The sequence below is a fragment of the Staurois parvus genome, unplaced genomic scaffold, assembly GCF_062004578.1.
Source record: "Staurois parvus isolate SC_StPar_1 unplaced genomic scaffold, SC_StPar_1.0 ptg000520l, whole genome shotgun sequence".
Classification (NCBI taxonomy): Eukaryota; Metazoa; Chordata; class Amphibia; order Anura; family Ranidae; genus Staurois; species Staurois parvus.
In genome coordinates this window covers 1,084,528-1,108,367 of record NW_028318316.1, presented here as the reverse complement: position 1 = coordinate 1,108,367, position 23,840 = coordinate 1,084,528, and positions in this window count along the sequence as shown.

Here is a 23,840-nt window from a genome sequence, read left to right as displayed (position 1 = left end):
GCGACGCGGTGGAGAGTGCCAAGCCGGCATTTCTTCGCCAAAAAGGCAGTGCCAGCCCTGCATTCACATGTAGAAGAGATGGTGGGCCAGTCTTTGAGCATGTCGGTCTCTGCCAAAGTGCACGGCAGCGCCGACGTGTGGAGCTGTAACTACGGTCAGGGACAGTACATGTCATTTACGGCCCACTGGGTGAACGTGGTGCCGGCACAGCCGCACCAGCAACTTGGACAGGTCACGCCGCTTTTGCCTCCACGTTTGCACGTCCTTGGTCCGGCAAAGATGTCCACCTCTACCACCTCTTCTTCCGCCGTGTCCTCAGCCGCCACCCCCGTGCCAAGTCCCATTACCCGACCGGCATATCACATGTGCAGGGCGCAACGGTGTCACGCTGTGCTGCACCTGGTATGCCTTGGCGAACGTAGTCACACAGGGGAGGAACTTCTGAGTGTAATGAACAGAGAAATCGACAGATGGCTGTCTCCGCGCAAACTGAAAATCGGAACCATGTTGACCGACAACGGAAAGAACATGGTGTCTGCTCTGCGTCAAGGAAGGTTGTGCCATGCGCCATGCATGGCTCACGTGTTCAATCTGGTTGTCAAGCGGTTCCTAAAATCCACCATCCCACTGCAAGACATCCTTAAAATGTCACGTAAACTTTGCATGCATTTCAGCCATTCCTACACCGCAAAGCACACCCTCCTTGAGCTGCAGCGGCAGAACGGAATTCCACAGCATCGCCTGATCTGCGACGTTGCAAAAAGGTGGAATTCAACCCTACACATGTTAGACCGCCTTTACGAACAGCGAAAGGCCATCACCGATTTCCTGATGTTACAAGCGGATAAAGGTAATCCCCTGTGTAACTTCGATGTCAGCCATTGGCAGCTCATGCGTGACACCTGCTGCTTGCTCAGGCCCTTTGAGGAGGCCACGCTATTCGTGAGTCGGCAGGACTATGGGATGAACGACGTCATTCCTCTGTTGCACGTCCTGGAACAAATGCTGTTAACAATGGCTGGTCAGGGTGCGGTAGACGTGGCGCACAGATCTCAACGCCACATGACCCCTGTGGGGGCAGGACAGGAAGAAGAGGAGGAGGTAGAGGAGGACATTGGTGCTCAGGAATTATTGAGTGAAATGGGTGGTTTTTCCACTCAGCGGACAGGAGTGGAGGAGCAGGAGCATCTGGTAGAGGAGGAGGAGGAGACAGAGGACCCAGACGCACCGTGGCAGTATGCTGTGGAGATGGAGGCAGGGAGTCCCTCGCATTCCTTGGCACAAATGGCCCATAGCATGCTCGGTTGCTTGCGTAGCGACAGCCGAATAATAACCATCAGACAGAGGGATGACTTTTGGCTGTCCACCTTGTTGGACCCTCGCTACCGTTCAAAAATGGTGGCCTTTTTCACACCTGCTGAGAGGGAGGCCAAAATAAAGTACTATAAAAACCACCTATGTAGTCAGTTGGTCTCTGCCTTTCTGCGCCAACGTCCATCCTCAGACACTGTGGGCCCTGTGCGCTCGCGTTCCGCTGCCATGGCAGCAGGGGAGGGGTGGGGTGGTAGGAGCAGTGGCAGCTCCACCAGCAGCGGCTGCCACAGTCTGCAGTCGATGATGAGTAGCTTTCTAAACCAGCGCAGTGAGGAAACTACTAACCAGCCGCAGCAGCAGCAGCATCAGGTGGACCTGGAGCAGGACCTCAAACAACAAGCTTGGGCCTACTTGGACAGCACCCTGCAAACCGAGGTAGACAATCCCCTTGACTACTGGGCAACGAAACTTGACCTTTGGCCCCAACTAGCTGAATTTGCCCTTGAAAGGCTGTCATGCCCGGCCAGTAGCGTGGCATCGGAGCGCGTGTTTAGTGCGGCAGGAGGTATTGTAACTCCGCGGAGGACACGACTGTCCACCCAAAGTGTGGAGAGACTCACGTTTGTGAAAATGAATCAGGCGTGGATTAGTCTGGATTTCAAACCACCAGTTCCTGACACAACTGACTAAATCCGCCATGAATCATGCCCCAAACATGTGCCACTTTCAGGTCTCCTCACACTGCTGGTGTGTTCCATTTTGTCATAGGGTGCTGGCAGATTACGGGCCTCCCATTGCTGCTGCCAGGCCCGTAATCTGCCATGGGCCCCCGTACCGCCTCCTCATGCTGCTGCCAGGTCCACAGTGTCTCATGGGTCCCTGTACGGCCTCCCATTGCTGCTGTCTCCATCGCCACACTCTGCCATGTGCCACTTTCAGGTCTCCTCACACTGCTGGTGTGTTCCATCTTGTCATAGGGTGCTGGCAGATTACGGGCCTCCCATTGCTGCTGCCAGGCCCGTAATCTTCCATGGGCCCCTGTACCGCCTCCTCATGCTGCTGCCAGGTCCACAGTGTCTCATGGGTCCCTGTACGGCCTCCCATTGCTGCTGTCTCCATCACCACACTCTGCCATGTGCCACTTTCAGGTCTCCTCACACTGCTGGTGTGTTCCATTTTGTCATAGGGTGCTGGCAGATTACGGGCCTCCCATTGCTGCTGCGAGGCCCGTAATCTGCCATGGGCCCCCGTACCGCCTCCTCATGCTGCTGCCAGGTCCACAGTGTCTCATGGGTCCCTGTACGGCCTCCCATTGCTGCTGTCTCCATCGCCACACTCTGCCATGTGCCACTTTCAGGTCTCCACACACTGCTGGTGTGTTCCATTTTGTCATAGGGTGCTGGCAGATTACGGGCCTCCCATTGCTGCTGCCAGGCCCGTAATCTGCCATGGGCCCCTGTACCGCCTCCTCATGCTGCTGCCAGGCCCGTAATCTGTCATGGGTCCCTGTACGGCCTCCCATTGCTGCTGTCTCCATCGCCACACTCTGCCATGTGCCACTTTCAGGTCTCCTCACACTGCTGGTGCTGTCCATTTTGTCATAGGGTGCTGGCAGATTACGGGCCTCCCATTGCTGCTGCCAGGCCTGTAATCTGCCATGGGCCCCTGTACCGCCTCCTCATGCTGCTGCCAGGCCCGTAATCTGTCATGGGTCCCTGTACGGCCTCCCATTGCTGCTGTCTCCATCGCCACACTCTGCCATGTGCCACTTTCAGGTCTCCTCACACTGCTGGTGCTGTCCATTTTGTCATAGGGTGCTGGCTGATTACGGGCCTCCCATTGCTGCTGCCAGGCCCGTAATCTGCCATGGGCCCCCGTACCGCCTCCTCATGCTGCTGCCAGGTCCAGAGTCTCTCATGGGTCCCTGTACGGCCTCCCATTGCTGCTGTCTCCATCGCCACACTCTGCCATGTGCCACTTTCAGGTCTCCTCACACTGCTGGTGTGTTCCATTTTGTCATAGGGTGCTGGCAGATTACGGGCCTCCCATTGCTGCTGCCAGGCCCGTAATCTGCCATGGGCCCCTGTACCGCCTCCTCATGCTGCTGCCAGGCCCGTATTCTGTCATGGGTCCCTATACGGCCTCCCATTGCTGCTGTCTCCATCGCCACACTCTGCCATGTGCCACTTTCAGGTCTCCTCACACTGCTGGTGCTGTCCATTTTGTCATAGGGTGCTGGCAGATTACGGGCCTCCCATTGCTGCTGCCAGGCCTGTAATCTGCCATGGGCCCCTGTACCGCCTCCTCATGCTGCTGCCAGGTCCACAGTGTCTCATGGGTCCCTGTACGGCCTCCCATTGCTGCTGTCTCCATCGCCACACTCTGCCATGTGCCACTTTCAGGTCTCCTCACACTGCTGGTGCTGTCCATTTTGTCATAGGGTGCTGGCAGATTACGGGCCTCCCATTGCTGCTGCCAGGCCCGTAATCTGCCATGGGCCCCCGTACCGCCTCCTCATGCTGCTGCCAGGTCCAGAGTCTCTCATGGGTCCCTGTACGGCCTCCCATTGCTGCTGTCTCCATCGCCACACTCTGCCATGTGCCACTTTCAGGTCTCCTCACACTGCTGGTGTGTTCCATTTTGTCATAGGGTGCTGGCAGATTACGGGCCTCCCATTGCTGCTGCCAGGCCCGTAATCTGCCATGGGCCCCTGTACCGCCTCCTCATGCTGCTGCCAGGCCCGTAATCTGTCATGGGTCCCTGTACGGCCTCCCATTGCTGCTGTCTCCATCGCCACACTCTGCCATGTGCCACTTTCAGGTCTCCTCACACTGCTGGTGCTGTCCATTTTGTCATAGGGTGCTGGCAGATTACGGGCCTCCCATTGCTGCTGCCAGGCCTGTAATCTGCCATGGGCCCCTGTACCGCCTCCTCATGCTGCTGCCAGGTCCACAGTGTCTCATGGGTCCCTGTACGGCCTCCCATTGCTGCTGTCTCCATCGCCACACTCTGCCATGTGCCACTTTCAGGTCTCCTCACACTGCTGGTGTGTTCCATTTTGTCATAGGGTGCTGGCAGATTACGGGCCTCCCATTGCTGCTGCCAGGCCTGTAATCTGCCATGGGCCCCTGTACCGCCTCCTCATGCTGCTGCCAGGTCCACAGTGTCTCATGGGTCCCTGTACGGCCTCCCATTGCTGCTGTCTCCATCGCCACACTCTGCCATGGGCCACTTTCAGGTCTCCTCACACTGCTGGTGCTGTCCATTTTGTCATAGGGTGCTGGCAGATTACGGGCCTCCCATTGCTGCTGCCAGGCCCGTAATCTGCCATGGGCCCCCGTACCGCCTCCTCATGCTGCTGCCAGGTCCAGAGTCTCTCATGGGTCCCTGTACGGCCTCCCATTGCTGCTGTCTCCATCGCCACACTCTGCCATGTGCCACTTTCAGGTCTCCTCACACTGCTGGTGTGTTCATTTTGTCATAGGGTGCTGGCAGATTACGGGCCTCCCATTGCTGCTGCCAGGCCTGTAATCTGCCATGGGCCCCTGTACCGCCTCCTCATGCTGCTGCCAGGTCCACAGTGTCTCATGGGTCCCTGTACGGCCTCCCATTGCTGCTGTCTCCATCGCCACACTCTGCCATGTGCCACTTTCAGGTCTCCTCACACTGCTGGTGTGTTCCATTTTGTCATAGGGTGCTGGCAGATTACGGGCCTCCCATTGCTGCTACCAGGCCTGTAATCTGCCATGGGCCCCTGTACCGCCTCCTCATGCTGCTGCCAGGTCCACAGTGTCTCATGGGTCCCTGTACGGCCTCCCATTGCTGCTGTCTCCATCGCCACACTCTGCCATGGGCCACTTTCAGGTCTCCTCACACTGCTGGTGCTGTCCATTTTGTCATAGGGTGCTGGCAGATTACGGGCCTCCCATTGCTGCTGCCAGGCCCGTAATCTGCCATGGGCCCCCGTACCGCCTCCTCATGCTGCTGCCAGGTCCACAGTGTCTCATGGGTCCCTGTACGGCCTCCCATTGCTGCTGTCTCCATCGCCACACTCTGCCATGTGCCACTTTCAGGTCTCCTCACACTGCTGGTGTGTTCCATTTTTTCATAGGGTGCTGGCAGATTACGGGCCTCCCATTGCTGCTGCCAGGCCCGTAATCTGCCATGGGCCCCCGTACCGACTCCTCATGCTTTGACGTTGCAACAAAGTGGAATTCAACCCTACATATGTTAGACCGCCTTTACGAACAGCGAAAGGCCATCACCGATTTCCTGATGTTACAAGCGGATAAAGGTACTCCCCTGTGTAACTTAGATGTCAGCCATTGGCAGCTCATGCGTGACACCTGCCGCTTGCTCAGGCCCTTTGAGGAGGCCACGCTATTTGTGAGTCGGCAGGACTATGGGATGAACGACGTCATTCCTCTGTTGCACGTCCTGGAACAAATGCTGTTAACAATGGCTGGTTAGGGTGCGGTAGACGTGGCGCACAGATCTCAACGCCACATGACCCCTGTGGAGGCAGGACAGGAAGAAGAGGAGGAGGTAGAGGAGGACATTGGTGCTCAGGAATTATTGAGTGAAATGGGTGGTTTTTCCACTCAGCGGACAGGAGTGGAGGAGCAGGAGCATCTGGTAGAGGAGGAGGAGGAGGAGACAGAGGACCCAGACGCACCGTGGCAGTATGCTGTGGAGATGGAGGCAGGGAGTCCCTCGCATTCCTTGGCACAAATGGCCCATAGCATGCTCGGTTGCTTGCGTAGCGACAGCCGAATAATAACCATCAGACAGAGGGATGACTTTTGGCTGTCCACCTTGTTGGACCCTCGCTACCGTTCAAAAATGGTGGCCTTTTTCACACCTGCTGAGAGGGAGGCCAAAATAAAGTACTATAAAAACCACCTATGTAGTCAGTTGGTCTCTGCCTTTCTGCGCCAACGTCCATCCTCAGACACTGTGGGCCCTGTGCGCTCGCGTTCCGCTGCCATGGCAGCAGGGGAGGGGTGCGGTGGTAGGAGCAGTGGCAGCTCCACCAGCAGCGGCTGCCTCAGTCTGCAGTCGATGATGAGTAGCTTTCTTCACCAGCGCAGTGAGGAAACTACTAACCAGCCGCAGCAGCAGCAGCATCAGGTGGACCTGGAGCAGGACCTCAAACAACAGGCTTGGGCCTACTTGGACAGCACCCTGCCAACCGAGGTAGACAATCCCCTTGACTACTGGGCAACGAAACTTGACCTTTGGCCCCAACTAGCTGAATTTGCCCTTGAAAGGCTGTCATGCCCGGCCAGTAGCGTGGCATCGGAGCGCGTGTTTAGTGCGGCAGGAGGTATTGTAACTCCGCGGAGGACACGACTGTCCACCCAAAGTGTGGAGAGACTCACGTTTGTGAAAATGAATCAGGCGTGGATTAGTCTGGATTTCAAACCACCAGTTCCTGACACAACTGACTAAATCCGCCATTAATCATGCCCCAAACATGTGCCACTTTCAGGTCTCCTCACACTGCTGGTGGGTTCCATTTTGTCATAGGGTGCTGGCAGATTACGGGCCTCCCATTGCTGCTGCCAGGCCCGTAATCTGCCATGGGCCCCTGTACCGCCTCCTCATGCTGCTGCCAGGCCCGTAATCTGTCATGGGTCCCTGTACGGCCTCCCATTGCTGCTGTCTCCATCGCCACACTCTGCCATGTGCCACTTTCAGGTCTCCTCACACTGCTGGTGTGTTCCATTTTGTCATAGGGTGCTGGCAGATTACGGGCCTCCCATTGCTGCTGCCAGGCCTGTAATCTGCCATGGGCCCCTGTACCGCCTCCTCATGCTGCTGCCAGGTCCAGAGTGTGTCATGGGTCCCTGTACGGCCTCCCATTGCTGCTGTCTCCATCGCCACACTCTGCCATGTGCCACTTTCAGGTCTCCTCACACTGCTGGTGCTGTCCATTTTGTCATAGGGTGCTGGCGGATTACGGGCCTCCCATTGCTGCTGCCAGGCCCGTAATCTGCCATGGGCCCCTGTACTGCCTCCTCATGCTGCTGCCAGGCGCGTAATCTGTCATGGGTCCCTGTACGGCCTCCCATTGCTGCTGTCTGCATCGCCACACTCTACCATGTGCCACTTTCAGGTCTCCTCACACTGCTGGTGCTGTCCATTTTGTCATAGGGTGCTGGCAGATTACGGGCCTCCCATTGCTGCTGCCAGGCCCGTAATCTGCCATGGGCCCCCGTACCGCCTCCTCATGCTGCTGCCAGGTCCAGAGTCTCTCATGGGTCCCTGTACGGCCTCCCATTGCTGCTGTCTCCATCGCCACACTCTGCCATGTGCCACTTTCAGGTCTCCTCACACTGCTGGTGTGTTCATTTTGTCATAGGGTGCTGGCAGATTACGGGCCTCCCATTGCTGCTGCCAGGCCTGTAATCTGCCATGGGCCCCTGTACCGCCTCCTCATGCTGCTGCCAGGTCCACAGTGTCTCATGGGTCCCTGTACGGCCTCCCATTGCTGCTGTCTCCATCGCCACACTCTGCCATGTGCCACTTTCAGGTCTCCTCACACTGCTGGTGTGTTCCATTTTGTCATAGGGTGCTGGCAGATTACGGGCCTCCCATTGCTGCTACCAGGCCTGTAATCTGCCATGGGCCCCTGTACCGCCTCCTCATGCTGCTGCCAGGTCCACAGTGTCTCATGGGTCCCTGTACGGCCTCCCATTGCTGCTGTCTCCATCGCCACACTCTGCCATGGGCCACTTTCAGGTCTCCTCACACTGCTGGTGCTGTCCATTTTGTCATAGGGTGCTGGCAGATTACGGGCCTCCCATTGCTGCTGCCAGGCCCGTAATCTGCCATGGGCCCCCGTACCGCCTCCTCATGCTGCTGCCAGGTCCACAGTGGCTCATGGGTCCCTGTACGGCCTCCCATTGCTGCTGTCTCCATCGCCACACTCTGCCATGTGCCACTTTCAGGTCTCCTCACACTGCTGGTGTGTTCCATTTTTTCATAGGGTGCTGGCAGATTACGGGCCTCCCATTGCTGCTGCCAGGCCCGTAATCTGCCATGGGCCCCCGTACCGACTCCTCATGCTTTGACGTTGCAACAAAGTGGAATTCAACCCTACATATGTTAGACCGCCTTTACGAACAGCGAAAGGCCATCACCGATTTCCTGATGTTACAAGCGGATAAAGGTACTCCCCTGTGTAACTTAGATGTCAGCCATTGGCAGCTCATGCGTGACACCTGCCGCTTGCTCAGGCCCTTTGAGGAGGCCACGCTATTTGTGAGTCGGCAGGACTATGGGATGAACGACGTCATTCCTCTGTTGCACGTCCTGGAACAAATGCTGTTAACAATGGCTGGTTAGGGTGCGGTAGACGTGGCGCACAGATCTCAACGCCACATGACCCCTGTGGAGGCAGGACAGGAAGAAGAGGAGGAGGTAGAGGAGGACATTGGTGCTCAGGAATTATTGAGTGAAATGGGTGGTTTTTCCACTCAGCGGACAGGAGTGGAGGAGCAGGAGCATCTGGTAGAGGAGGAGGAGGAGGAGACAGAGGACCCAGACGCACCGTGGCAGTATGCTGTGGAGATGGAGGCAGGGAGTCCCTCGCATTCCTTGGCACAAATGGCCCATAGCATGCTCGGTTGCTTGCGTAGCGACAGCCGAATAATAACCATCAGACAGAGGGATGACTTTTGGCTGTCCACCTTGTTGGACCCTCGCTACCGTTCAAAAATGGTGGCCTTTTTCACACCTGCTGAGAGGGAGGCCAAAATAAAGTACTATAAAAACCACCTATGTAGTCAGTTGGTCTCTGCCTTTCTGCGCCAACGTCCATCCTCAGACACTGTGGGCCCTGTGCGCTCGCGTTCCGCTGCCATGGCAGCAGGGGAGGGGTGCGGTGGTAGGAGCAGTGGCAGCTCCACCAGCAGCGGCTGCCTCAGTCTGCAGTCGATGATGAGTAGCTTTCTTCACCAGCGCAGTGAGGAAACTACTAACCAGCCGCAGCAGCAGCAGCATCAGGTGGACCTGGAGCAGGACCTCAAACAACAAGGCTTGGGCCTACTTGGACAGCACCCTGCCAACCGAGGTAGACAATCCCCTTGACTACTGGGCAACGAAACTTGACCTTTGGCCCCAAATAGCTGAATTTGCCCTTGAAAGGCTGTCATGCCCGGCCAGTAGCGTGGCATCGGAGCGCGTGTTTAGTGCGGCAGGAGGTATTGTAACTCCGCGGAGGACACGACTGTCCACCCAAAGTGTGGAGAGACTCACGTTTGTGAAAATGAATCAGGCGTGGATTAGTCTGGATTTCAAACCACCAGTTCCTGACACAACTGACTAAATCCGCCATTAATCATGCCCCAAACATGTGCCACTTTCAGGTCTCCTCACACTGCTGGTGGGTTCCATTTTGTCATAGGGTGCTGGCAGATTACGGGCCTCCCATTGCTGCTGCCAGGCCCGTAATCTGCCATGGGCCCCTGTACCGCCTCCTCATGCTGCTGCCAGGCCCGTAATCTGTCATGGGTCCCTGTACGGCCTCCCATTGCTGCTGTCTCCATCGCCACACTCTGCCATGTGCCACTTTCAGGTCTCCTCACACTGCTGGTGTGTTCCATTTTGTCATAGGGTGCTGGCAGATTACGGGCCTCCCATTGCTGCTGCCAGGCCTGTAATCTGCCATGGGCCCCTGTACCGCCTCCTCATGCTGCTGCCAGGTCCAGAGTGTGTCATGGGTCCCTGTACGGCCTCCCATTGCTGCTGTCTCCATCGCCACACTCTGCCATGTGCCACTTTCAGGTCTCCTCACACTGCTGGTGCTGTCCATTTTGTCATAGGGTGCTGGCGGATTACGGGCCTCCCATTGCTGCTGCCAGGCCCGTAATCTGCCATGGGCCCCTGTACTGCCTCCTCATGCTGCTGCCAGGCGCGTAATCTGTCATGGGTCCCTGTACGGCCTCCCATTGCTGCTGTCTGCATCGCCACACTCTACCATGTGCCACTTTCAGGTCTCCTCACACTGCTGGTGCTGTCCATTTTGTCATAGGGTGCTGGCAGATTACGGGCCTCCCATTGCTGCTGCCAGGCCCGTAATCTGCCATGGGCCCCCGTACCGCCTCCTCATGCTGCTGCCAGGTCCAGAGTCTCTCATGGGTCCCTGTACGGCCTCCCATTGCTGCTGTCTCCATCGCCACACTCTGCCATGTGCCACTTTCAGGTCTCCTTACACTGCTGGTGTGTTCATTTTGTCATAGGGTGCTGGCAGATTACGGGCCTCCCATTGCTGCTGCCAGGCCTGTAATCTGCCATGGGCCCCTGTACCGCCTCCTCATGCTGCTGCCAGGTCCACAGTGTCTCATGGGTCCCTGTACGGCCTCCCATTGCTGCTGTCTCCATCGCCACACTCTGCCATGTGCCACTTTCAGGTCTCCTCACACTGCTGGTGTGTTCCATTTTGTCATAGGGTGCTGGCAGATTACGGGCCTCCCATTGCTGCTACCAGGCCTGTAATCTGCCATGGGCCCCTGTACCGCCTCCTCATGCTGCTGCCAGGTCCACAGTGTCTCATGGGTCCCTGTACGGCCTCCCATTGCTGCTGTCTCCATCGCCACACTCTGCCATGGGCCACTTTCAGGTCTCCTCACACTGCTGGTGCTGTCCATTTTGTCATAGGGTGCTGGCAGATTACGGGCCTCCCATTGCTGCTGCCAGGCCCGTAATCTGCCATGGGCCCCCGTACCGCCTCCTCATGCTGCTGCCAGGTCCACAGTGTCTCATGGGTCCCTGTACGGCCTCCCATTGCTGCTGTCTCCATCGCCACACTCTGCCATGTGCCACTTTCAGGTCTCCTCACACTGCTGGTGTGTTCCATTTTTTCATAGGGTGCTGGCAGATTACGGGCCTCCCATTGCTGCTGCCAGGCCCGTAATCTGCCATGGGCCCCCGTACCGACTCCTCATGCTTTGACGTTGCAACAAAGTGGAATTCAACCCTACATATGTTAGACCGCCTTTACGAACAGCGAAAGGCCATCACCGATTTCCTGATGTTACAAGCGGATAAAGGTACTCCCCTGTGTAACTTAGATGTCAGCCATTGGCAGCTCATGCGTGACACCTGCCGCTTGCTCAGGCCCTTTGAGGAGGCCACGCTATTTGTGAGTCGGCAGGACTATGGGATGAACGACGTCATTCCTCTGTTGCACGTCCTGGAACAAATGCTGTTAACAATGGCTGGTTAGGGTGCGGTAGACGTGGCGCACAGATCTCAACGCCACATGACCCCTGTGGAGGCAGGACAGGAAGAAGAGGAGGAGGTAGAGGAGGACATTGGTGCTCAGGAATTATTGAGTGAAATGGGTGGTTTTTCCACTCAGCGGACAGGAGTGGAGGAGCAGGAGCATCTGGTAGAGGAGGAGGAGGAGGAGACAGAGGACCCAGACGCACCGTGGCAGTATGCTGTGGAGATGGAGGCAGGGAGTCCCTCGCATTCCTTGGCACAAATGGCCCATAGCATGCTCGGTTGCTTGCGTAGCGACAGCCGAATAATAACCATCAGACAGAGGGATGACTTTTGGCTGTCCACCTTGTTGGACCCTCGCTACCGTTCAAAAATGGTGGCCTTTTTCACACCTGCTGAGAGGGAGGCCAAAATAAAGTACTATAAAAACCACCTATGTAGTCAGTTGGTCTCTGCCTTTCTGCGCCAACGTCCATCCTCAGACACTGTGGGCCCTGTGCGCTCGCGTTCCGCTGCCATGGCAGCAGGGGAGGGGTGCGGTGGTAGGAGCAGTGGCAGCTCCACCAGCAGCGGCTGCCTCAGTCTGCAGTCGATGATGAGTAGCTTTCTTCACCAGCGCAGTGAGGAAACTACTAACCAGCCGCAGCAGCAGCAGCATCAGGTGGACCTGGAGCAGGACCTCAAACAACAGGCTTGGGCCTACTTGGACAGCACCCTGCCAACCGAGGTAGACAATCCCCTTGACTACTGGGCAACGAAACTTGACCTTTGGCCCCAACTAGCTGAATTTGCCCTTGAAAGGCTGTCATGCCCGGCCAGTAGCGTGGCATCGGAGCGCGTGTTTAGTGCGGCAGGAGGTATTGTAACTCCGCGGAGGACACGACTGTCCACCCAAAGTGTGGAGAGACTCACGTTTGTGAAAATGAATCAGGCGTGGATTAGTCTGGATTTCAAACCACCAGTTCCTGACACAACTGACTAAATCCGCCATTAATCATGCCCCAAACATGTGCCACTTTCAGGTCTCCTCACACTGCTGGTGGGTTCCATTTTGTCATAGGGTGCTGGCAGATTACGGGCCTCCCATTGCTGCTGCCAGGCCCGTAATCTGCCATGGGCCCCTGTACCGCCTCCTCATGCTGCTGCCAGGCCCGTAATCTGTCATGGGTCCCTGTACGGCCTCCCATTGCTGCTGTCTCCATCGCCACACTCTGCCATGTGCCACTTTCAGGTCTCCTCACACTGCTGGTGTGTTCCATTTTGTCATAGGGTGCTGGCAGATTACGGGCCTCCCATTGCTGCTGCCAGGCCTGTAATCTGCCATGGGCCCCTGTACCGCCTCCTCATGCTGCTGCCAGGTCCAGAGTGTGTCATGGGTCCCTGTACGGCCTCCCATTGCTGCTGTCTCCATCGCCACACTCTGCCATGTGCCACTTTCAGGTCTCCTCACACTGCTGGTGCTGTCCATTTTGTCATAGGGTGCTGGCGGATTACGGGCCTCCCATTGCTGCTGCCAGGCCCGTAATCTGCCATGGGCCCCTGTACTGCCTCCTCATGCTGCTGCCAGGCGCGTAATCTGTCATGGGTCCCTGTACGGCCTCCCATTGCTGCTGTCTGCATCGCCACACTCTACCATGTGCCACTTTCAGGTCTCCTCACACTGCTGGTGCTGTCCATTTTGTCATAGGGTGCTGGCAGATTACGGGCCTCCCATTGCTGCTGCCAGGCCCGTAATCTGCCATGGGCCCCCGTACCGCCTCCTCATGCTGCTGCCAGGTCCAGAGTCTCTCATGGGTCCCTGTACGGCCTCCCATTGCTGCTGTCTCCATCGCCACACTCTGCCATGTGCCACTTTCAGGTCTCCTCACACTGCTGGTGTGTTCATTTTGTCATAGGGTGCTGGCAGATTACGGGCCTCCCATTGCTGCTGCCAGGCCTGTAATCTGCCATGGGCCAATGTACCGCCTCCTCATGCTGCTGCCAGGTCCACAGTGTCTCATGGGTCCCTGTACGGCCTCCCATTGCTGCTGTCTCCATCGCCACACTCTGCCATGTGCCACTTTCAGGTCTCCTCACACTGCTGGTGTGTTCCATTTTGTCATAGGGTGCTGGCAGATTACGGGCCTCCCATTGCTGCTACCAGGCCTGTAATCTGCCATGGGCCCCTGTACCGCCTCCTCATGCTGCTGCCAGGTCCACAGTGTCTCATGGGTCCCTGTACGGCCTCCCATTGCTGCTGTCTCCATCGCCACACTCTGCCATGGGCCACTTTCAGGTCTCCTCACACTGCTGGTGCTGTCCATTTTGTCATAGGGTGCTGGCAGATTACGGGCCTCCCATTGCTGCTGCCAGGCCCGTAATCTGCCATGGGCCCCCGTACCGCCTCCTCATGCTGCTGCCAGGTCCACAGTGGCTCATGGGTCCCTGTACGGCCTCCCATTGCTGCTGTCTCCATCGCCACACTCTGCCATGTGCCACTTTCAGGTCTCCTCACACTGCTGGTGTGTTCCATTTTTTCATAGGGTGCTGGCAGATTACGGGCCTCCCATTGCTGCTGCCAGGCCCGTAATCTGCCATGGGCCCCCGTACCGACTCCTCATGCTTTGACGTTGCAACAAAGTGGAATTCAACCCTACATATGTTAGACCGCCTTTACGAACAGCGAAAGGCCATCACCGATTTCCTGATGTTACAAGCGGATAAAGGTACTCCCCTGTGTAACTTAGATGTCAGCCATTGGCAGCTCATGCGTGACACCTGCCGCTTGCTCAGGCCCTTTGAGGAGGCCACGCTATTTGTGAGTCGGCAGGACTATGGGATGAACGACGTCATTCCTCTGTTGCACGTCCTGGAACAAATGCTGTTAACAATGGCTGGTTAGGGTGCGGTAGACGTGGCGCACAGATCTCAACGCCACATGACCCCTGTGGAGGCAGGACAGGAAGAAGAGGAGGAGGTAGAGGAGGACATTGGTGCTCAGGAATTATTGAGTGAAATGGGTGGTTTTTCCACTCAGCGGACAGGAGTGGAGGAGCAGGAGCATCTGGTAGAGGAGGAGGAGGAGGAGACAGAGGACCCAGACGCACCGTGGCAGTATGCTGTGGAGATGGAGGCAGGGAGTCCCTCGCATTCCTTGGCACAAATGGCCCATAGCATGCTCGGTTGCTTGCGTAGCGACAGCCGAATAATAACCATCAGACAGAGGGATGACTTTTGGCTGTCCACCTTGTTGGACCCTCGCTACCGTTCAAAAATGGTGGCCTTTTTCACACCTGCTGAGAGGGAGGCCAAAATAAAGTACTATAAAAACCACCTATGTAGTCAGTTGGTCTCTGCCTTTCTGCGCCAACGTCCATCCTCAGACACTGTGGGCCCTGTGCGCTCGCGTTCCGCTGCCATGGCAGCAGGGGAGGGGTGCGGTGGTAGGAGCAGTGGCAGCTCCACCAGCAGCGGCTGCCTCAGTCTGCAGTCGATGATGAGTAGCTTTCTTCACCAGCGCAGTGAGGAAACTACTAACCAGCCGCAGCAGCAGCAGCATCAGGTGGACCTGGAGCAGGACCTCAAACAACAAGGCTTGGGCCTACTTGGACAGCACCCTGCCAACCGAGGTAGACAATCCCCTTGACTACTGGGCAACGAAACTTGACCTTTGGCCCCAAATAGCTGAATTTGCCCTTGAAAGGCTGTCATGCCCGGCCAGTAGCGTGGCATCGGAGCGCGTGTTTAGTGCGGCAGGAGGTATTGTAACTCCGCGGAGGACACGACTGTCCACCCAAAGTGTGGAGAGACTCACGTTTGTGAAAATGAATCAGGCGTGGATTAGTCTGGATTTCAAACCACCAGTTCCTGACACAACTGACTAAATCCGCCATTAATCATGCCCCAAACATGTGCCACTTTCAGGTCTCCTCACACTGCTGGTGGGTTCCATTTTGTCATAGGGTGCTGGCAGATTACGGGCCTCCCATTGCTGCTGCCAGGCCCGTAATCTGCCATGGGCCCCTGTACCGCCTCCTCATGCTGCTGCCAGGCCCGTAATCTGTCATGGGTCCCTGTACGGCCTCCCATTGCTGCTGTCTCCATCGCCACACTCTGCCATGTGCCACTTTCAGGTCTCCTCACACTGCTGGTGTGTTCCATTTTGTCATAGGGTGCTGGCAGATTACGGGCCTCCCATTGCTGCTGCCAGGCCTGTAATCTGCCATGGGCCCCTGTACCGCCTCCTCATGCTGCTGCCAGGTCCAGAGTGTGTCATGGGTCCCTGTACGGCCTCCCATTGCTGCTGTCTCCATCGCCACACTCTGCCATGTGCCACTTTCAGGTCTCCTCACACTGCTGGTGCTGTCCATTTTGTCATAGGGTGCTGGCGGATTACGGGCCTCCCATTGCTGCTGCCAGGCCCGTAATCTGCCATGGGCCCCTGTACTGCCTCCTCATGCTGCTGCCAGGCGCGTAATCTGTCATGGGTCCCTGTACGGCCTCCCATTGCTGCTGTCTGCATCGCCACACTCTACCATGTGCCACTTTCAGGTCTCCTCACACTGCTGGTGCTGTCCATTTTGTCATAGGGTGCTGGCAGATTACGGGCCTCCCATTGCTGCTGCCAGGCCCGTAATCTGCCATGGGCCCCCGTACCGCCTCCTCATGCTGCTGCCAGGTCCAGAGTCTCTCATGGGTCCCTGTACGGCCTCCCATTGCTGCTGTCTCCATCGCCACACTCTGCCATGTGCCACTTTCAGGTCTCCTCACACTGCTGGTGTGTTCATTTTGTCATAGGGTGCTGGTAGATTACGGGCCTCCCATTGCTGCTGCCAGGCCTGTAATCTGCCATGGGCCCCTGTACCGCCTCCTCATGCTGCTGCCAGGTCCACAGTGTCTCATGGGTCCCTGTACGGCCTCCCATTGCTGCTGTCTCCATCGCCACACTCTGCCATGTGCCACTTTCAGGTCTCCTCACACTGCTGGTGTGTTCCATTTTGTCATAGGGTGCTGGCAGATTACGGGCCTCCCATTGCTGCTACCAGGCCTGTAATCTGCCATGGGCCCCTGTACCGCCTCCTCATGCTGCTGCCAGGTCCACAGTGTCTCATGGGTCCCTGTACGGCCTCCCATTGCTGCTGTCTCCATCGCCACACTCTGCCATGGGCCACTTTCAGGTCTCCTCACACTGCTGGTGCTGTCCATTTTGTCATAGGGTGCTGGCAGATTACGGGCCTCCCATTGCTGCTGCCAGGCCCGTAATCTGCCATGGGCCCCCGTACCGCCTCCTCATGCTGCTGCCAGGTCCACAGTGTCTCATGGGTCCCTGTACGGCCTCCCATTGCTGCTGTCTCCATCGCCACACTCTGCCATGTGCCACTTTCAGGTCTCCTCACACTGCTGGTGTGTTCCATTTTTTCATAGGGTGCTGGCAGATTACGGGCCTCCCATTGCTGCTGCCAGGCCCGTAATCTGCCATGGGCCCCCGTACCGACTCCTCATGCTTTGACGTTGCAACAAAGTGGAATTCAACCCTACATATGTTAGACCGCCTTTACGAACAGCGAAAGGCCATCACCGATTTCCTGATGTTACAAGCGGATAAAGGTACTCCCCTGTGTAACTTAGATGTCAGCCATTGGCAGCTCATGCGTGACACCTGCCGCTTGCTCAGGCCCTTTGAGGAGGCCACGCTATTTGTGAGTCGGCAGGACTATGGGATGAACGACGTCATTCCTCTGTTGCACGTCCTGGAACAAATGCTGTTAACAATGGCTGGTTAGGGTGCGGTAGACGTGGCGCACAGATCTCAACGCCACATGACCCCTGTGGAGGCAGGACAGGAAGAAGAGGAGGAGGTAGAGGAGGACATTGGTGCTCAGGAATTATTGAGTGAAATGGGTGGTTTTTCCACTCAGCGGACAGGAGTGGAGGAGCAGGAGCATCTGGTAGAGGAGGAGGAGGAGGAGACAGAGGACCCAGACGCACCGTGGCAGTATGCTGTGGAGATGGAGGCAGGGAGTCCCTCGCATTCCTTGGCACAAATGGCCCATAGCATGCTCGGTTGCTTGCGTAGCGACAGCCGAATAATAACCATCAGACAGAGGGATGACTTTTGGCTGTCCACCTTGTTGGACCCTCGCTACCGTTCAAAAATGGTGGCCTTTTTCACACCTGCTGAGAGGGAGGCCAAAATAAAGTACTATAAAAACCACCTATGTAGTCAGTTGGTCTCTGCCTTTCTGCGCCAACGTCCATCCTCAGACACTGTGGGCCCTGTGCGCTCGCGTTCCGCTGCCATGGCAGCAGGGGAGGGGTGCGGTGGTAGGAGCAGTGGCAGCTCCACCAGCAGCGGCTGCCTCAGTCTGCAGTCGATGATGAGTAGCTTTCTTCACCAGCGCAGTGAGGAAACTACTAACCAGCCGCAGCAGCAGCAGCATCAGGTGGACCTGGAGCAGGACCTCAAACAACAGGCTTGGGCCTACTTGGACAGCACCCTGCCAACCGAGGTAGACAATCCCCTTGACTACTGGGCAACGAAACTTGACCTTTGGCCCCAAATAGCTGAATTTGCCCTTGAAAGGCTGTCATGCCCGGCCAGTAGCGTGGCATCGGAGCGCGTGTTTAGTGCGGCAGGAGGTATTGTAACTCCGCGGAGGACACGACTGTCCACCCAAAGTGTGGAGAGACTCACGTTTGTGAAAATGAATCAGGCGTGGATTAGTCTGGATTTCAAACCACCAGTTCCTGACACAACTGACTAAATCCGCCATTAATCATGCCCCAAACATGTGCCACTTTCAGGTCTCCTCACACTGCTGGTGGGTTCCATTTTGTCATAGGGTGCTGGCAGATTACGGGCCTCCCATTGCTGCTGCCAGGCCCGTAATCTGCCATGGGCCCCTGTACCGCCTCCTCATGCTGCTGCCAGGCCCGTAATCTGTCATGGGTCCCTGTACGGCCTCCCATTGCTGCTGTCTCCATCGCCACACTCTGCCATGTGCCACTTTCAGGTCTCCTCACACTGCTGGTGTGTTCCATTTTGTCATAGGGTGCTGGCAGATTACGGGCCTCCCATTGCTGCTGCCAGGCCTGTAATCTGCCATGGGCCCCTGTACCGCCTCCTCATGCTGCTGCCAGGTCCAGAGTGTGTCATGGGTCCCTGTACGGCCTCCCATTGCTGCTGTCTCCATCGCCACACTCTGCCATGTGCCACTTTCAGGTCTCCTCACACTGCTGGTGCTGTCCATTTTGTCATAGGGTGCTGGCGGATTACGGGCCTCCCATTGCTGCTGCCAGGCCCGTAATCTGCCATGGGCCCCTGTACTGCCTCCTCATGCTGCTGCCAGGCGCGTAATCTGTCATGGGTCCCTGTACGGCCTCCCATTGCTGCTGTCTCCATCGCCACACTCTGCCATGTGCCACTTTCAGGTCTCCTCACACTGCTGGTGTGTTCCATTTTGTCATAGGGTGCTGGCAGATTACGGGCCTCCCATTGCTGCTGCCAGGCCTGTAATCTGCCATGGGCCCCTGTACCGCCTCCTCATGCTGCTGTCAGGTCCACAGTGTCTCATGGGTCCCTGTACGGCCTCCCATTGCTGCTGTCTCCATCGCCACACTCTGCCATGTGCCACTTTCAGGTCTCCTCACACTGCTGGTGCTGTCCATTTTGTCATAGGGTGCTGGCAGATTACGGGCCTCCCATTGTTGCTGCCAGGCCTGTAATCTGCCATGGGCCCCCGTACCACCTCCTCATGCTGCTGCCAGGTCCAGAGTCTCTCATGGGTCCCTGTACGGCCTCCCATTGCTGCTGTCTCCATCGCCACACTCTGCCATGTGCCACTTTCAGGTCTCCTCACACTGCTGGTGTGTTTCATTTTGTCATAGGGTGCTGGCAGATTACGGGCCTCCCATTGCTGCTGCCAGGCCCGTAATCTGCCATGGGCCCCTGTACCGCCTCCTCATGCTGCTGCCAGGCCCGTAATCTGTCATGGGTCCCTGTACGGCCTCCCATTGCTGCTGTCTCCATCGCCACACTCTGCCATGTGCCACTTTCAGGTCTCCTCACACTGCTGGTGCTGTCCATTTTGTCATTGGGTGCTGGCAGATTACGGGCCTCCCATTGCTGCTGCCATGGGCCCCTGTACCGCCTCCTCATGCTGCTGCCAGGTCCACAGTGTCTCATGGGTCCCTGTACGGCCTCCCATTGCTGCTGTCTCCATCGCCACACTCTGCCATGTGCCACTTTCAGGTCTCCTCACACTGCTGGTGCTGTCCATTTTGTCATAGGGTGCTGGCAGATTACGGGCCTCCCATTGCTGCTGCCAGGCCCGTAATCTGCCATGGGCCCCCGTACCGCCTCCTCATGCTGCTACCAGGTCCAGAGTCTCTCATGGGTCCCTGTACGGCCTCCCATTGCTGCTGTCTCTATCGCCACACTCTGCCATGTGCCACTTTCAGGTCTCCTTACACTGCTGGTGTGTTCCATTTTGTCATAGGGTGCTGGCAGATTACGGGCCTCCCATTGCTGCTGCCAAGCCCGTAATCTGCCATGGGCCCCTGTACCGCCTCCTCATGCTGCTGCCAGGCCCGTAATCTGTCATGTGTCCCTGTACGGCCTCCCATTGCTGCTGTCTCCATCGCCACACTCTGCCATGTGCCACTTTCAGGTCTCCTCACACTGCTGGTGCTGTCCATTTTGTCATAGGGTGCTGGCAGATTACGGGCCTCCCATTGCTGCTGCCAGGCCTGTAATCTGCCATGGGCCCCTGTACCGCCTCCTCATGCTGCTGCCAGGTCCACAGTGTCTCATGGGTCCCTGTACGGCCTCCCATTGCTGCTGTCTCCATCGCCACACTCTGCCATGTGCCACTTTCAGGTCTCCTCACACTGCTGGTGCTGTCCATTTTGTCATAGGGTGCTGGCAGATTATGGGCATCCCATTGCTGCTGCCAGGCCCGTAATCTGCCATGGGCCCCTGTATCGCCTCCTCATGCTGCTGCCAGGTCCAGAGTCTCTCATGGGTCCCTGTACGGCCTCCCATTGCTGCTGTCTCCATCGCCACACTCTGCCATGTGCCACTTTCAGGTCTCCTCACACTGCTGGTGTGTTCCATTTTGTCATAGGGTGCTGGCAGATTACGGGCCTCCCATTGCTGCTGCCAGGCCCGTAATCTGCCATGGGCCCCTGTACCGCCTCCTCATGCTGCTGCCAGGCCCGTAATCTGTCATGGGTCCCTGTACGGCCTCCCATTGCTGCTGTCTCCATCGCCACACTCTGCCATGTGCCACTTTCAGGTCTCCTCACAGTGCTGGTGCTGTCCATTTTGTCATAGGGTGCTGGCAGATTACGAGCCTCCCATTGCTGCTGCCAGGCCTGTAATCTGCCATGGGCCCCTGTACCGCCTCCTCATGCTGCTGCCAGGTCCACAGTGTCTCATGGGTCCCTGTACGGCCTCCCATTGCTGCTGTCTCCATCGCCACACTCTGCCATGTGCCACTTTCAGGTCTCCTCACACTGCTGGTGCTGTCCATTTTGTCATAGGGTGCTGGCAGATTACGGGCCTCCCATTGCTGCTGCCAGGCCTGTAATCTGCCATGGGCCCCTGTACCGCCTCCTCATGCTGCTGCCAGGTCCACAGTGTCTCATGGGTCCCTGTACGGCCTCCCATTGCTGCTGTCTCCATCGCCACACTCTGTCATGTGCCACTTTCAGGTCCCCTCACACTGCTGGTGCTGTCCATTTTGTCATAGGGTGCTGGCAGATTACGGGCCTCCCATTGCTGCTGCCAGGCCTGTAATCTGCCATGGGCCCCCGTACCGCCTCCTCATGCTGCTGCCAGGTCCAGAGTCTCTCATGGGTCCCTGTACGGCCTCCCATTGCTGCTGTCTCCATCGCCACACTCTGCCATGTGCCACTTTCAGGTCTCCTCACACTGCTGGTGCTGTCCATTTTGTCATAGGGTGCTGGCAGATTACGGGCCTCCCATTGCTGCTGCCAGGCCCGTAATCTGCCATGGGCCCCCGTACCGCCTCCTCATGCTGCTGCCAGGTCCAGAGTCTCTCATGGGTCCCTGTACGGCCTCCCATTGCTGCTGTCTCCATCGCCACACTCTGCCATGTGCCACTTTTAGGTCTCCTCACACTGCTGGTGTGTTCCATTTTGTCATAGGGTGCTGGCAGATTACGGGCCTCCCATTGCTGCTGCCAGGCCCGTAATCTGCCATGGGCCCCTGTACCGCCTCCTCATGCTGCTGCCAGGCCCGTAATCTGTCATGGGTCCCTGTACGGCCTCCCATTGCTGCTGTCTTCATCGCCACACTCTGCCATGTGCCACTTTCAGGTCTCCTCACACTGCTGGTGTGTTCCATTTTGTCATAGGGTGCTGGCAGATTACGGGCCTCCCATTGCTGCTGCCAGGCCCGTAATCTGCCATGGGCCCCCGTACCGCCTCCTCATGCTGCTGCCAGGTCCACAGTGTCTCAAGGGTCCCTGTACGGCCTCCCATTGCTGCTGTCTCCATCGCCACACTCTGCCATGTGCCACTTTCAGGTCTCCTCACACTGCTGGTGTGTTCCATTTTGTCATAGGGTGCTGGCAGATTACGGGCCTCCCATTGCTGCTGCCAGGCCCGTAATCTGCCATGGGCCCCCGTACCGCCTCCTCATGCTGCTGCCAGGTCCACAGCGTCTCATGGGTCCCTGTACGGCCTCCCATTGCTGCTGTCTCCATCGCCACACTCTGCCATGTGCCACTTTCAGGTCTCCTCACACTGCTGGTGTGTTCCATTTTGTCATAGGGTGCTGGCAGATTATGGGCCTCCCATTGCTGCTGCCAGGCCCGTAATCTGCCATGGGCCCCCGTACCGCCTCCTCATGCTGCTGCCAGGTCCACAGTGTCTCATGGGTCCCTGTAAGGCCTCCCATTGCTGCTGTCTCCATCGCCACACTCTGCCATGTGCCACTTTCAGGTCTCCTCACACTGCTGGTGCTGTCCATTTTGTCATAGGGTGCTGGCAGATTACGGGCCTCCCATTGCTGCTGCCAGGCCTGTAATCTGCCATGGGCCCCTGTACCGCCTCCTCATGCTGCTGCCAGGCCCGTAATCTGTCATGGGTCCCTGTACGGCCTCCCATTGCTGCTGTCTCCATCGCCACACTCTACCATGTGCCACTTTCAGGTCTCCTCACACTGCTGGTGCTGTCCATTTTGTCATAGGGTGCTGGCAGATTACGGGCCTCCCATTGCTGCTGCCAGGCCCGTAATCTGCCATGGGCCCCCGTACCGCCTCCTCATGCTGCTGCCACGTCCAGAGTCTCTCATGGGTCCCTTTACGGCCTCCCTGTGCTGCTGTCTCCATCGCCACACTCTGCCATGTGCCACTTTCAGGTCTCCTCACACTGCTGGTGTGTTCCATTTTGTCATAGGGTGCTGGCAGATTACGGGCCTCCCATTGCTGCTGCCAGGCCTGTAATCTGCCATGGGCCCCTGTACCGCCTCCTCATGCTGCTGCCAGGTCCACAGTGTCTCATGGGTCCCTGTACGGCCTCCCATTGCTGCTGTCTCCATCGCCACACTCTGCCATGTGCCACTTTCAAGTCTCTTCACACTGCTGGTGCTGTCCATTTTGTCATAGGGTGCTGGCAGATTAAGGGCCTCCCATTGTTGCTGCCAGGCCCGTAATCTGCCATGGGCCCCCGTACCGCCTCCTCATGCTGCTGCCAGGTCCAGAGTCTCTCATGGGTCCCTGTACGGCCTCCCATTGCTGCTGTCTCCATCGCCACACTCTGCCATGTGCCACTTTCAGGTCTCCTCACACTGCTGGTGTGTTTCATTTTGTCATAGGGTGCTGGCAGATTACGGGCCTCCCATTGCTGCTGCCAGGCCCGTAATCTGCCATGGGCCCCTGTACCGCCTCCTCATGCTGCTGCCAGGCCTGTAATCTGTCATGGGTCCCTGTACGGCCTCCCATTGCTGCTGTCTCCATCTCCACACTCTGCCATGTGCCACTTTCAGGTCTCCTCACACTGCTGGTGCTGTCCATTTTGTCATAGGGTGCTGGCAGATTACGGGCCTCCCATTGCTGCTGCCAGGCCTGTAATCTGCCATGGGCCCCTGTACCGCCTCCTCATGTTGCTGCCAGGTCCACAGTGTCTCATGGGTCCCTGTACGGCCTCCCATTGCTGCTGTCTCCATCGCCACACTCTGCCATGTGCCACTTTCAGGTCTCCTCACACTGCTGGTGCTGTCCATTTTGTCATAGGGTGCTGGCAGATTACGGGCCTCCCATTGCTGCTGCCAGGCCCGTAATCTGCCATGG